The following is a 16,683-nucleotide window of genomic DNA, read 5'->3' as shown; positions in this document are numbered from 1 at the left end:
GGAGGGAGAGGGCTGGCAGCGGGAGCGGATGCCGGGGTCCGGGTGAACGGGTGTGAGCTGAGACTGAGGTTTGTAAACGTTGCTCCAACCCCCCCTGTATTGTTCACCGCATCTCCCCATGGAGAGAGGTGGAGCAGGGACTGTGTACATGAAGCACGGCGACAGGAGGGGCAGGAGCGCTGCCCCGGGACTGTGAGGGAACAACCCACCTCCCCCTCTCCATTCCCTCTCACACCCCCCTCCCCGTCTATCCCATTATTCCCCCTCCATCCCTCTACTCTCTCTCCACCCCTCTCTCCACCCTCCACCCGGGGTAGATCTACCCGGGCCGAGAGTAGAGCGCGGGGCCCCCTTAGGCGCGGGACCCAATTGGGAGCAATTGGTCCAATCGGCTTTAGGCCGGCCCTGTTCTCAATGATAGGTTTGGGCAGAGAGCAATTTGAACATTTGCTGTAGTAGGCCTCGAGTGTGCCAGTCGGTGGAAGGAGCAGACATGAGACAGACGGATTGTAATGCAGGCACAGCTTGGCATAACAATGGAAAGAGACAATGTAGACTAAGTAGTCAATTCTGATTTGGTGGAAGAGTAAAGGGATCGGCATATTACGACAGTGCCCTCTCTCTCAGATGCTGATCCCTGTCACTGACCGACTGGCCGAGAGAAGCCAATCCCCAGCACCATTGGTAACAGCTGTGTCCAATTAGCTGATATTGGATTGACCACCTGAACCTCGTCAGCTGGCTTCATATAAAACCCAGGCATTCCAGCCAGAAGGGAAAGGATAAAAGAAGAAGTAGAAGAGAAAGAGAGGTAGGAAAAAAAGAAACAAAAAAAAACAGGGAGAGAAAGTGGGGACACCTCCATGCTTAGCTGTGTTCCCCTGTTGCAGGTTTGAGGAAGACTGAGCCACTGGGTCAAACTGTGTGGTCCTGTCTGAGCTGCTGGGAAAAAGCCTAAGACAGCCAGGGCCACTACTACTGAAGCTAAGATTAGGGCAAGCCTGAGATGCCAATGCCTCTTCGTGCCTGTGGATAATGAAGGACTGTGCCCACACCCAGAGGAAAAGACTGAGCTGTCAGGGTAACTCCGTGTCTGCCAGCTCTGCCTTTTAAAGCTAAAAACTGAGCTGCCAGGGGAACCCTGAGACAGCCAGCACTTCCTATCAAGGCAAGGATGAACTGTAGGGGAAAAGCCTCAGATCACCATGCCACTTCCTTCGAAGACCGGGACTGAGCTGCTGGGACAAGCCTGAGACGGCCAGCGCCACTTGACATGAGCCCTGACAGTGAGGGGCAGTGCCCCCATGTGGTCCTGGATTTCCTTACCACTGTAAGTAAACTATATCATGTGGCTTCACCCAACTACATGTGTCAGTGTGGTCACTGCTGAACCTAGTGTCATCCCTGATGCCACACCAGTGGAGAATGCGGATTAGACCACACTGGTTGCTCATGCTATGGACAAAGACATTTAAATGGAGAATTTAATACATTTTTTGCTTTTAGAGATATTTAATTAACTGACTGGGCAATTGCTGCAGGAAATGTGAACAGAAAATGGTCAGGTACTAACAGGACAAATGTAGTACTGTACTGAAATGTTTTCACTGGTCCACATGGATCGTTGTGGGGGAGGGGGTACAGCAGCCCCCATACCCCCCCCCCCTCCCCCCATGGATGCTGCTCCGATCCCTATCACAGGAGAGAGCAAACCCCAGCATCATTGGTACCAACTGGATCCAATTAGCTGATATTTGGCCAAACTCCCTATAAAATCCACATATTCCAAGAGAGGCAGAGTTGTTTTTTTTTGTGCCTGCAAAGCTGTTATAGGCAAGAATTTAATTGGAGCCATACGTAACAGTACTTTTACATCAGACAAGAAACCTGACGGCCGTATCTTTGCTATCTTGAAAGCTTTATCAAGGCTGTAGTACTGGGGAAAATACTCTTCTTTGTCAAGTATTATACATAGGAAAATATGCCCGTGCTGTTGGTTCATCTCGTCTGTTGACAATGAATGTTATTAGATTGGATTTTGTGAGTGTGTGATTTATTGACAATGGCAGAAGTGATAATCTGCACCATCATTACCCATCTACCAAATCCAAGTTAAACAGAACATGACAGTGCTGTGCACTATGCACAAAATAATGGAAGGACTGGAGTAAACATCGAAAGACTGACTGATTCAGCTCTTCCCACAATTAATATTTTTGAAGGGGACATTCACAGATAAATCAGTATTGGTCTCATCTGAGGAAAATAATGGATATTGATGAACAGGAGAGAAGTGACAAGAAGAGGGTTTATTAATTAGACACCGATATCCAATTTCCCCCAACACTGAGCTGCAACATATTGAATTCTGATCGGCTTGCATATGGATAGAGAAGTAAAGTCATGCACATAAAGGTAGTGCACTGAATAGAGAGAGCCTGGAAAATCAGACAAGGTCATACACTCAGATTCAGTAGAGATGAACACTACGTTTGGGAAGCTAGAAAGTTATAAGCACTATTAAATATGAAAGAAGGCTTTGAGTCTGACCAGTCTGCCTAGATGCATTGTGAAGATTCTCAAGTCTGCTGATGATTTTACATAAGTATTTCCCCAAGAAAGGGTGTTACTGTCTCAGTCTGGGCACTTTGCTTATTGATTTTGCCTATCAATCCCACAACCTATAACCCAGTATTTACTGCCAGCAATTGTAGTGTGTCCCTTACACAGAAACTCTGTTGCTTCTCTCACCAGAGTCTTGGCACTGTTCCCTCTTCTCTGAGCCTTCCACGCTGCGTAAATAACAATAACCTGTCAATATCAATACGGGTCACGTGGAAACTAGATCATGTGGACATATTACTGCTGTCATTTAGCCTCAACACGAAAGCTGATATCAAGCGCCATATAGATTTCTGTAATTCAGTGTTGTGCAATGAAATGTAGTTCCAATGTCTGTTGATTCATTTAGCATTGAATGTTGTTGTTAAGGCTGATTATGCCAGTCAGTTTTCATTTCCCAACTGGGATATGGAGCTATTCATGATAGAAGTGAGTGATCTTGCCTTCAGGATCAATCTTATGTTGTGGGATAACACAGAAGAAATTGTGCTCGGATGGTTCCTGAAATTTTCTTTTTGCATTAAACTCTGCTCACTTGTGTGCATAACATTGAATAAATAGATCTTGTGTTTGCATCTGCTTTGGAATTTAAGGTATCTATTCTATTATGCACTCGTTCGGAGGAAAATTTATGGTTAGGTTTTCTCCTGTAAGAGATAGCCATTGTCTGGCACTTTTGTGGTGTGAATGTTACTTGTCATTTGTCAGCCAGAATTGAATTGTGTCTACATCTTGCAGCATGCTGGACTGTTTCATCTGCTGAGGAGAGTCATAAATAAAACTGAATATTGCCCAACATTCAATGAACATTGCCATTCCTGATTTCAAGACTGTGGGGAGGACTCGAGAAACCAATGAAGATGTTTTTGGGCCAGAAACTTGCCATGAGGAACACCTGCAGTGGTCCTGGATTGGAAAAATTGAACTCCCAACAATGCAAAGCTATCTTCATTTGCGTGAAATCTGACTAACCATCGGGATGTTTCTGCTCATTGGCCCTTGAATTTTGTTCACAAGGACCCCCTGATGCCACCCCCAGTGAGAGCTGCCGATGTTGAGGACTATTACTCTAACCCCATTCTGTCCTTAATATGAAAGGAAGGTAATTGATGAAGCAGCTGAAGATGGCTGGGCTCGAGATTCTGACCAGAAGAATTTCTGCAGTAATATCTTACGGTTGGGATGATTAACCACAACCATCTTATTTAGTATGTGGTCTGACTCCAACCACTGTAACTTTGGGGAGATGCCAGTGTTTTATCTTTACTGGTGAGAGTCTGCAGTGTGGATCTCCAGTGCCACAACTGGTATGTCGAGAGAAATAGATTGAATTGCAGATGCTGGAACCGGGAACCAGTATCTGCAGTTCCTTGTCTCTTCATCAGTGGGAATATTTTGCTATTTTAAAACGAATATAATTGGAAATGGCCATTGTACTAGTAAAACTGTGGTAGGAAGAGCAGTCAGCCACAGCGTCATGAGAGTAGAAGTGTACTCTGGATGTTGGACAAAATGCTGAAGCAAGGAAGATCCACTGATAGAGGGCCAGTGTCATCAGAGGGAGTTGCCTTGGCTTGGAAAGGATCAGATAAAAACTCTGGGTGCCTCAATCTGTTTGCAGACAAAAAGCCTTGAAAACAAATGAGACAGAACTTGAGTGGGTTATAAGTTCAAAGTCAGCTATTGGACCAAAGCCTAATACAACAGGGCTGACAGTTATGACTTGCCAGAGGGACTTAGCGGGAAAAGACAGCAATGCCTTTCATGACCTTGACAAACCAAATGTTTTGCTTTCTAATGGTGAGTTCTATTCGAAAGCAGCCAAGCAAGAAATAATTAACATGAGTTTAAAGATGGCATATCTTGCTTCGGAAAACTACCAGAAGATATACTGTCACAGTACATTGTTGAATGGATTGCACTACCTTTAATATACACAAGGCCTTTTATATAATCTCACATGGGAAATTGCTTTACAAAGTGGAAAAACATTGAGAGAAAAAAGCTCTTAAAGTGGCCGAACAACTGGTTTCTTTAGGCTGCGGAAAGTTGTTTGTTAAGGCAGGGCTGCCAACATTGGGTGAGAGTTGAGAGTGCAGGGGGGGGGGGGGGGGGGGGGGGGGTGGGGGGGGGGGGGGGGGGGGAGGGTGTCCCCCTCCCATTGGTACAGAACATTTGCATTTTTCAGCTTGAAATTGTGCAATATGGTGCATACTGTAGCGAGTCTTTTAACTTACACTTGAATGCAATATATATGCTTTAAATTGGATTGGAGCGTTTTTGAAAGGGGGGAGGCTGTGCGATCACTGATCACTGGCCTTGGGGGTACCCGGTGAGGGAGTGGAGCAACCGAGTGGGGAGAGGGTGTGGAAGAAGGGTGTCCCCCCTCCCAGGGTAGGAACCTTTTGAAATTTGATGTATTAAAATCATGTTTTAGTGCACTGTAGAAGTATGATTTCAATGTTTTTTGTATGAAGTATTTTTAAGAGGTAACTTTTTAAGGGGTAACTTTATCCACACAAAGGGTGATGGGTGTATGGAACAAGCTGCCAGAGGAGGTAGTTGAGGCAGGGACCATCCCAACATTTAAGAAAAAGTTAGACTGATACATGGATAGGACAGGTTTGGAGGTATGGACCAAAAGCAGGTGGCGTAGCAGGGACATGTTGGCGGGTGTGGGCAAGTTGCACCGAAGGGCCTCTTTTCACACTGTATCACTCTATGACTACATTATACCTCCACCATGCAGGGGGATGCCATTCGGACCTTCGAGCCTGCATCGCCATTCATTGTGATCATGGCTGATTGTCCCCAATCAATAACCTGTGCCTGCCTTCTCCCAACACTAGCCCCCAGAGCTCTATCTAACTCTATATATCACTATGAGTCATACTATGGCTCCGCCCACTGGTTTAATAGAAAGCCTTCTTTCCCTTTCTTCCCCAGTCTAGAGTTATGTGTTAAGATGAAGTTACCTATTGCTGTATTGCTAATAAAAGTCTTTGGATCTTAATCACTGTATATGAGTTAAGCCATTCCAACAACAACTATTAAACTGGAAAGGGTGCAAAAACAGTGTCAAAAATGTTACTATGTCTGGAGAATCTGAGCTATAAGGATGGATAAGCTGGGACTGTTTTCTCCCTGGAGTGCAGGAGGCAGAGGGATGGCCATACAGAGGCATATAAAATCATGAGAGGCATAGATATGGAGTAACCAGTCATTTTCCCACAGTAGAGGTGTCAAAAACTAGAGGACATGGTTTAGGTGAGAGTGGAAAGATTTAACATGAATCTAAGAGGCAACATCTACACACGGAGAGCAGTGCATACATGGAATGAACCAACCAGGATTCTACTCAATCCTATGACTTCAAGAACAACTTGGGGATTGTTCCAAATGGGGATTCTGCCATGAAATGACTTTCCTCCGAACATCCCAAGGCCTTTCCACCATCTCGAAGGAACGATTGTGTGATGGAATATCTCCACATGCTTGGGTGAGTGCAGCTCCAATAACTCTCAAGCTCATCACGATCAAGGGCAAAGCAGTCTACATGATTGGCTCCCCATCCACACCTTGATGAAGGCAAGTTTGGTGTGCCATATAGTCGTCCTCACCACCCTAATTACCTGTCTTCCATTTCTTTAGGAAACAATGTACACCAGGTCTCTTTGCTCAACAATACTCCCCAGAATCTTATAACTCACTGCTTTTCCTGCCCTAGTTTAACTTCACAAAGTATAATTTCACACTTGTCCAAGTTACCTTCTATTTTCTTTGTATATTTTCCCAGTTGATCTGTCTGCTGTAACTTTAGACAACCTTTTTCACTGTCTATTGTATTTGCAGTCATTGGACTTATTGATTATGCACCTCCATTCTCATCCAAATCATTAAAATACATGACAAATAAGAGGACCCAGCACCAATCCGTACAGAACACCATTGGTTACAGGGCTCCAATTGGAAAAACAACCCTCCACTGACTCCTACCAGAAAGCCCATTTTGTATCCCAATTTGCTAACACTGTAGATTCAATGTGTTCTAATCATTGGAGCAGTCTATCACATGCGACCTTGCCAGAGGAAGTGGTGGAGGCGGATGCAATTATAACATTTAAAAGACATTTTGCCACGTACATAGGTGGAAAAGATTTGGAGAGGATATAGGCCAGGAGTAGGCAAATGGAACTAACTCGGTTTGATTACTCGGTCGGCATGAACAAGTTGGACCGAAAGTCGTGCTCTAACTCTATGACCCTAATCGGTGCTATGTTCCTGGCACTAACATATGCTGGATAAATCATCTGAAGCGTATTGCTTTAGTTTTACTTGGCTGTATATTGATTTGCTCACAAGGTTGCCATCACTTAGGCTGCTGAGAGTGTGATGCATCAGCGTTTGCTAAGTGGACAATTTCACAGCTCCAGTGGAGATGATGCCAGTTATTCCTGCATAGGAGCTGACAACACTGTGCTTTTAAGGCTTTTCCCTTGTAAAAGATGCCAGGTTTCTAAAATACTTTCAGCTGCCCAAGAATTCATTCTGATCCCACTGTAAGTTGCACAACGAAACCTACTCGCCTGAGGCCTGGATTTGTACAATTATGGAGTCCAACAGCACGGAAACATACCCTTCGACCCACCGTATCCATGCCAACCCACTGTTACTAATTCCAAGTAGCTGTACTTGGTCTCTAGTATTCTCTGCCTTGACCAGCCGCCTCATCTAAACACTTTTTAAAAATCACGTGAGTACCTATTTCTCTTGCTCTTCATTACCTCCAATCCCAGTGGACCTGGCATCTTTAAGCCAGATAATTTCTCACCACTGCTTATTTCATACAATACAATACAATTTATTTGTCATTTGAACCCCATTGAGGTTCAAACGAAATGTTGTTTCTGCAGTCATACACCCAAGAAAGAACCAAGACACAACACAATTTACACAAACATCCATCACAACGCATCTCCTCCTCGCTGTGATGGAAAGCAAAGACTTATCTCTCCCCTGCACTCCCCATTCCCCTCCCGATGTCAGTCAAAGCCCCCGGCGGGCGATGGTAATTGTCCCGCGGCCATTAACGCCGCACCGGGTGATGCAAGGCCGCGCTCCGGATCTTGTTGTTGGAGCCCCCGGCGGGCGCTAGCAAAGTCCCGCAGCCATTCCAAGCCGCGCGGGGCTGTGATGTAAGGCCCTGCTCCAGGTAATCTTCAACCTCACAACTCGGGCGGGTGAAGTCGCCATTGCGGAAGCCCGAAAAGCGGTCTCCCAGCAGGGACCCGCAGGCTCCCGGTGTTCCTGTCTGCCAGACCTGCGGTTGGAGCCTCTGAATCCCCGTGGTCGGGTCGCAGCAGCGGACCACCACCGCTCCTCCCGCTCCGAACTCGGCCAGCTCCGCGATGGTGAGTAGGTCCGCAGGCTCTGCAAATGGAGCCCCAGGTCGTTCCTGCTGGAGGCCGCTCCACGGTGCTCGGCCCCAACGACAACGGAGACCCGACAGAGAAAAGGTTGGGTTCTCCATGCAGGGGATAGATTTTTAAAGTTTCCCCCACCCCCCGCCCCCACACACATACCCACACACATACACAAAAAAAAATTAATAATAATAAAAACTACATTCAAACAAGACAAAAAATAATAAAAAGGCAGAAGGACTGCAGAGGCCACTGCGACACGAGTCGCGCCGCCCACCGAGCATTAACAGAGCTACCACGTCACCTTTTCGCTTTCTGTCTGTCCTTTCTAAAAGAAGTATCCCTGATTATTGAGTTCCCAGCTTTGATCTGCTGATAACCGTCTCTCCTTAATGGCTATCAAATCAGACCCGTTTATCTCCATTTGAGCTGTTACTTTATCGATTTTTTTTTCTTCAGATGCAGTATGCATTTAGGTATGGAGCTATTAATTTTGAGTTTATAACACCTCTGCTTCCATTAACGTACTTTAGTGCTTTAAATGTTTGATGTTACCAATAGGTCCTAGATCACAGAGATCTAGAATCTATTGGAATCATGACTTCACCCTTGCAGCATAGCCAAAACCGTTTTGCAGTCAAGGTCACTGTTACTATTAACTATAACACTAAAGATATTCTCCTCGCTGCAGGAAGTCACCAATCGTATCTCACAAACCCAAATCCCTTTGTAGAGGATGGGTGTTGGTTATGCAATACTTGACAATGCCAAAGTCCTAAAGGAAAAATGCCCTTCAGCCCAACCCGCCCATGCTGAGAAAGATGCCCACCTGACCTGGTCTAATTTGCCTACATTTGGCCCATATCCATCTAAACCTTTCCTATCCATGTACCTGCTTCGTGGAGGAAGTGTCAGACATTGGCCAAGCACTCGGACAGGAAAAGTCCCCCCCCACCAACATCAATACCATTGTGAAAACATCTAGGATGATGATTGCCTGGTGCTTTCATGGTTCAGAGAGTTCCCTAGTAAATGGGGTGATATGTGGTGACCTGACCCCACCAAGTGACTGGCCCTTGTCACCAGCAATTATATTAGAAGGACAAAATCTGGACCCACCTTGGAACAGAAGGAGGAGGAACATCAAGGGAAGCAAACCAGGTCAAAGTGCTTGCCACCAGGTGACGAAGGGATGACAGACTCCCTTAACCATCAAGCTTACCAGTTAGCATGTATTCATCTTCCCTTGTCATCAGCATAATAATGGTGCAGTCAATTACACCATCAACAGAGAATCATCATCTGTCTTTACTGGAAAAATGATGCAACAAAAGAACTTACAAAATGTGAAGCTGTTCACAATTGTGTTTAATGTTATTACTTATGCTGTGATGGACCTTCTTCTTTGCATTGCTTCTTTGCATTTTTTTTTAATGAATTGGGGATGTGACTGGAAAGGCCATCATGTCTGGCAGGCTGGATGTTTTCAAAATGGCAAAAGAAAAGATCGGGGCCAATTTGTTCTACTTCAAATGACAAGACTGGCAGGGTTAGCGAACATGAGCTGATGATGGATATTGAGGCTCTGGTCAGGAGAAAAGAGGCTTGTATCAAGTATAGACAGCTGGAATCAAAATAACCCCTCAAGGGGTACAAGAGAAGTATGAGTACATTTAGAACGAAACAAGGTGGGTAAAGAAGAGATATGAGATATCTTTGGAAGATACAACAAAGGAGAATCTTAAAATTATATGTATATAAGAGCAGAGGGTAGCTTGAGAAAGAATAGACTGACTTAAGGATTAGTGTGGTTGACTACGTGTGGGGGAAACGGGAAATAGGCAAGATCTTAATTGAATACATCCTGTTTGTGTTTCATGTGGAGAAGGACATTGAGGCTAGTGAATTCTGGGAAGAGAACAGTAATACCCCTGGGTAGGTCAATGTTAAAAATGAAGTGCGGACAGTATTGCAATGCACAGTGTATAAACCCCTGGAACTGGACCAGGTGTACTCTAGGATGATATGGGAAGCTAGATAGGATATTGCTAGCACCATGGCAGAGATTGTTATACCTTCATTAGCTACAGATGAGGTAGCAAAGGACTGGAGGATAACTGATGGCACGCTTTATTTAAGAAGGTCTCCAATTGGTGACCTTCTTAAATTACTGGTCTCTAATTGGAGGCATGGGTTCGAATCCCACTTCTGACACCATGTAATGAGTCGAGTTGCGCACACACATCAAGATACAACACATTTATTAAAGTCCACTTAATGTCTGCAGGACATTATAGTAAGTAGCAGCTACTCAGACTGAATTACGTGAGCAAGATCTTGGTAAAATAAATCGCATATTACGCGGAGCAACTACTAACAAGCACTACAATTGGTTAGTTGGAAATAACCAATCTACAGGAAGTAGGGACAAACGGGCAACTACAAACTGGTGAGCCTTGCATTGGTGGTGGGAAAGCTATTGGGAGAGATTCTGAGGTATAGGATTTATTTGCATTTGGAAAAATGGAGCCTAATTAGGAATGGTCATCTTGGCTTTATGCGTGGGAAATTGTGTCTCATGAATTTTACTGAGTCTTTTGAAGAGGTGAGCAAGTGGATTAATAAGAGGCCAATGGATGTTGTCTATGTAGACTTTACCAAAGTCTTTGACCATGTCCCATGTGATAGACTGGTCCAAGTGATTAGAACACATTGAATCTACAGTGAGTTAGCAAATTGGGATACAAAATGGATATTCTGGACTGGTCCAAAATTTGAAAGGGACATGAATGTCAACTTCTACAAAGGTTGGTGGGTGTGTAGAATGAGCTGCCAGGGGAAGTGGTAGAGACGGGTACACTTACAATGATTAAAACCCATTTTGACATGTACATGGATAAGAAAGCGATATGAGTCAAATGCAAGCAAATGTGACTAGCTTTGATAGAGATCTTGATTGGCATGGATGAGTTTTTTTAAGTTTAGTTTACTGTCACGTGTACCGAGGTACAGTGAAAGGCTTGGGCTGAAGAGTTGTGACGAAGTGATACACGCTATATAACTTTAGGACGTTATGATATGTGCTGTGAATGGCACTTGCCCATGCCTGAATATTGTTGAAATCTAGCTGCAGGCAGGCATGGGCTGTATATCATCTGAAGAGTTTCAAAGAAATTGAAGATTATACAGTCATCCGTGAACATCCCCATCTATGACAAAGGCAGCTCATGGGAATGCCCTGCTATGAGGGAGTTGTGCAGCAAAGTCTTGAGGCTGAAGTTATTGGTTTCCAACAACACTGCCGATTCATACAGTTTACCAAAGTAGCAAAAGGCTGGAAATTTGAAATAAAATAGAGAGGCGGCATCTGCGGAGGCAGATTAATAGAGAAATAAAGTGATTCACACAGAAGTACTCCACTTTCAGCCACACCATTACACCAATCCCATTTATTTTCCCCATCTCCTCCTCATCCCCCTCCCATGCTCATCCTGCTTCTCATGCCCCTCCTATTCCTTCCCCCTCTCTTCCATTCCCATACCTCCTCCTCTTCCTCCCCTTCAACACTATCCCATCTGTTAACTGCCTGTTTGCCCTTAGTTTCTTGAAAGGCAAATTATGTATGAGAGATGAGCTCGGGTCTTTGAGGATGTTGCGGCAGAGCAGGCTAGGGTGGTGTATTTAAACTTCCAAATGGCATTTGGCAAGGTGCCACGTACGAGACTGCTATACGGAATTCATGATATTGACATGGATGGTCAACATGGATTGTAAATTGATTAACAGGGAAAACAGTTGGAATAGTAGTTTTCCTTCATGTTGGAAGGATTTACCCAGTAGAATAGTTCTGAGATCAGTTCTTGGGCTTCAATTTATTTCCTATTTAAATTAACAACTTGAGGAAAGAACAAAATGTAAGGTTTCCAAATTTACTGATCATATGAAGATAGGTGAAAGAGCATGTTGTGACGAGTTTATGACTGCAATGGAATATAGGGTCATAGTGTCATAAGGTTTGGAAACAGTCCTTTCGGCACATTTCCATGCTGATCAAGATGCCCCCACATAGCTCGTCCCATTGCCCTCATTTGGCCCATATCCCTCTAAACTTTTCCTGTCCTCGTACTCGTCCATATGTCTTTTAAATGTTATTATAGAACCTACCTTAAACACTTTCTCTGCCCATCCCCCTCCAACTATGTCACCCCCGCTCTTCCCCACCCACATTACAGCGATCTCACCCCCTGACCACCCACCACCCCTCTTCACCCCCCCCCCCCCCCCCACATCGCCTTGTCCCCCCAGTCCACCCACCTGCCTGCCTCTGGCCCCAACTCCCATCCCTGCCGGGTGTTCACCACCCCCCCGACCTTCCCCTCTCCCACACCGAACGGTCTGTCCTCAGCAGAGTTCTTACCTTTGTCCCCCTCCGTCCCCATCTCAATGAGTTCCGCGCCCACCATTACTTGGAGCGCTTCTACCGTCGCCTCCGCCTCACAGCGCACTTCCATGGGAAGGAGTCCTCGCCCCCCCAATGATGATCCTTTTTCCCGTCTCCAACACACCCCCTCCTCGTGGAACCCCCCTCGTAATGTCCCGGCTCTGGAACTCTTTATCCAGAACTGCCGCCGCGACGTCAACCGCCTCAACTTCTCCACTCCCCTGTCTCACTCCAATCTCTCCCCCCCTGAACGCACTGCCATTGAATCACTCCACAAAAACCCAGATTGGGTTATCAAACCAGCCCACGGCCCCACTTTCTCTGGCAGCGTCTCATATACGTATCAAGTTGTGCGTGGAAACGTTGGCCCCTGAAGCCCCTTTTAAATTATTCCCCCTCCCACCTATGCCCTCTATTTCTTGTGTGCATTCACCCTGTCTATGCCCCTCATGATTTTAAACACCCCTATAAGATCACTCCTCAGTCTCGTGCTCCAAGCAATAACATTGTAGCTGCCCAACTTATCCCTACAGCTCAGGCCCTAGATCATGTGATTGTGGTAAACCTGGCAAATAGAATTCAATATGGGTAACTTGATAAGAATTAAAAGGCAGATTGTTATCTAAATGGTGAAAGACAATAAAAAAATCAATTTCAGAAAGTTCTAGTCACAAAAGTTAGCAGGCAGGGTCAACAAGTAATTAAGAAGGCAAATGGCATGTTGACTTTACTGCAGAGGTTGGAGTTCAAGAAATGCAAAGCTTTGTTACAATAATACACAGTATTAGTGAGGCCATACCTGGTGAACTATGCACAGGTTTAATCAAGGAAAAGATATGGTAAAAAACACACACAGTGCTGGAGAAAATCAGTAAGTCACTCAACATCTCTGGGGGGAATGGACAAACAAGATTCACCAGTCAAGTTTCCTGAGTTGAGAAGGTTATCCTGTCCAGAGAGGCTGGACAGTTTGGGTCTGTATTCAGAGAGGCATGGAGTCACACAGTGTGGAAACTGGCCCTTTGACCCAACTTACCCATGCTGACCAACATGCACCATCAACACTACTCCCACCTGCCTACATTTGATCCATACCTTTCTAAACCTCTCCTATCCATGTACCTGATAACGTTGTGAAAGTATCTGCCTCAACTATATCCTCTGGCAGCTTCTCCATATGTGTGTGCATGTGCCTCGCCTTAAACCTATGTCCTCTGGTTCTTAAAATACTGCTTTTACTCCATCTAATCCCCTCATGATCTGATGCAAAGGTGCTGGGACAGTCATTCGGAAGTCCTGTCATAGACCCAACATAAACTGCCAACCTTAGAAATAGCACTGACAAGTCAAACTACCGGCTAGAGCAGTAGCTGCTGACATGCACGCTAAGCACTCAATATTTCAAGTTTCCTGTTCCTGGCCCTTTCTCCTGTATGTCTGCACCCAGCTATTGTTATTGGTTTATTATTGTCATTTGTACTGAGATACAGTATAAAGCTTGTATTTGCATGTCTCTGAAGAAGGGTCTCCACCCGAAACGTCACCCATTCCTTCTCTCCAGAGATACTGCAATGGTTTGTGTCTATCACAAGTTTAATAGATGGTGTAAAGAGAAAAATACCAGAATGCAGAATATAGTTTACAGCAAAGTAGTGGTGCAGTGCCACAGAAAAATAACCACAATATGATGGGTGGGAAGATCAGAACTACTCCCTAACTCATAGAAAGATCAGTCATAGATAACAGTGAGTAAAAGCTGTTCCAGTCAGGTGGTACATTCTTTTAAGCTTCTGTATCTTCTGCTCAATGCGAGAGAGGAAAAGGTGGAATGACCAGGCGAAAAAAGTCCATGATTATGTTTTCTGCTTTTCCGAGGCAGCATGAAGTAATGGGGTCGATGATGGGGAGGCTGATCCATGTGATGAACTGGATCTACAGCTATCTGCAATTTCTTGCAATCTCGGACCGAGCTTTTCCCAATATGTGATGCAACCCAACAGTATCTTAGTCATCATTCTGTTTTCAGCCTAAGGCAAAATAATTCAAGCGGGAAGCCCATAATCTGGTAGCAGGGAATGGGAAGGCATGAGGGATCATGTGGCAGGGGTACCAGAGAGAAAGGATGGGAGTGGGGGGAGACTGAGAGACAAAGGGAGGTGGTTGGTGGGTGGTTTCTTGGCCATAGCAAAAATGTGGTTGGACCAGGACAAATGCTCGTGATATTTGTAACTAGGAGCTTAAAGCTCTTGCACATCAGCACCACTGATACAAACGGGGACATGTGCTCCATCAAACATCCTGAGGTCGATGACTAGCTCCTTTATTTTGCTGACATGGAGGAAGAGGTTGCTGTTTTGATACCGTGTTACTAAGGTATCTATCTCCTCATGTACTCCATCTCATCATTGTTTGAGCTCCAGCCCACTATGGTAAATTGAATTAGAGCAGAGCTTGACCACATTGTTGTGTGTACAGGGAGTGTAGTAAGGGGCTGTGAATTCACCTGTGAAGAGACTCTTGCTGTCTCCACCAAAAACCACCAGGACTGGTTTGATGTGAATGACCAGGAGGCCAAGGAATTAATCAACTACAAACATAAGGTTTGTACTCCTGGAATGGAAGCGTGACCTTTACTCCAGAGAAAAGAAACAGCTCTCCAAGTACCTGAAGGAAGAAGTCCAACAGAAACCTTGGGAATAGGTGGATGGAGGAATAGATATATGGTGGCATAGAGGAGCTCAGTGATTCATAGATAATCCTGACATGTACCGATTCCTTTCTGTTGTCAGGGATGCCTACAGTCCAAACATCTAAGGGGTTGCAAGAATGGAGAAGAACTTGTCAAGGATAGGGAGGCAGTCAGCTCTGCTGGAGGATGTTGTGGGGCTGTTTCCCCCACATGATGGGATTGGAACTTGAGTCGTGATCTGAGGATATAGGGTCACACATTTCGGATGGAGATGAGGGGTGGAGAACTCCATCGTAGGCTCATGGTTTCGCGGGTATGGATGATCAGAACTGTACACAATATTCCAAATTCTCGGTTATTGAACTGCTTTAATTTTTTTTGCACTACTTTGGATTGCACTACATTCTTGCACTATTCTGCTGTTTTGCACTTGTCAGTGTATTTATTGTTGTATCTATCATAAAGATCTATCTATGAGTATCGTCATGAGTATCTATCTATCTATGTCCTGTTTACCTGATGAGCTTTATGTGAATGAGGAATTTCATTGCATACTGGTGTATATGACTAAACTAATCTGCTCTGAATCTGAAACTCCTACCCATCTACACTCAGAGTATTTCGGTGTAATCAATCATCCACTTACAAGTAAGTCTTTGGGTAATACATGCATTTAGATAAGATACACATGTATTTGGATGGACGGACAGATTAGGGATAGTCTGCATGGTTTTGCACATGGGAGATCATGTCTCACGAATCTCATTTGGTTTTTTTGAAGATGTGACAAATAGGTTGATGAGGGCAGAGCCACAGACGTTGTATATACGAATTTCAGCAAGCCATTTCACAAGGTTCCACTTCTTAGTCATTTATAAACATGAGAACTTTGTGGAATGTCTCTAGTTAAACCCTTAGCTAAAAAAGCGGATGTACTTGTCAATGAATATTCACCAGACTGATTACTGGAATACTGGGAATATCTTAGACTGGGCCAATATTCACTGGAGTTTGCACTACATAATTCTTGCAGAGCTTTCCAGGATGTTTGCAGGGAAGATGTTTCCTCGCGCTAGAGTGCCCACCACCAGGGCCTGCAGTCTCAGGATATGGAGCTCGTCACTGAGGGAGAAGAAGGGATGGCAGTGCCCACTGGAGTTTTCTGCCACAGATGACAAGTTGGTGAATCATTTTAAGGATGTAGATTAATTTCTCAACATTAACACCACTTCATGAGTGACAGTGAGAAAGGTCAGTCATGATCTCTCTAAACAACAGAGAATGCTTAAAGCACCAAATAGCCTATTCCTGCTCCTAAATATTAACTTCATGTCAGTTTGAGATCCAGCTCTGTGTCATTCCCCAGGCAGGTCAGTAAATTTGCATTCTGTTCATTGACTTCACCTTTACACCAAGTCGTGTGTGAGGGATTTAATCACCTGCCTTCCCAAGCTGCAATGTAAATAATCCCATGTTCGCCCTACACAAACTTCAGTCTGTTTCATTGG

This window comes from Leucoraja erinacea, chromosome 16 (assembly GCF_028641065.1).
Source record: "Leucoraja erinacea ecotype New England chromosome 16, Leri_hhj_1, whole genome shotgun sequence".
Lineage (NCBI taxonomy): Eukaryota > Metazoa > Chordata > Chondrichthyes > Rajiformes > Rajidae > Leucoraja > Leucoraja erinaceus.
This window is presented reverse-complemented; position numbering follows the sequence as displayed.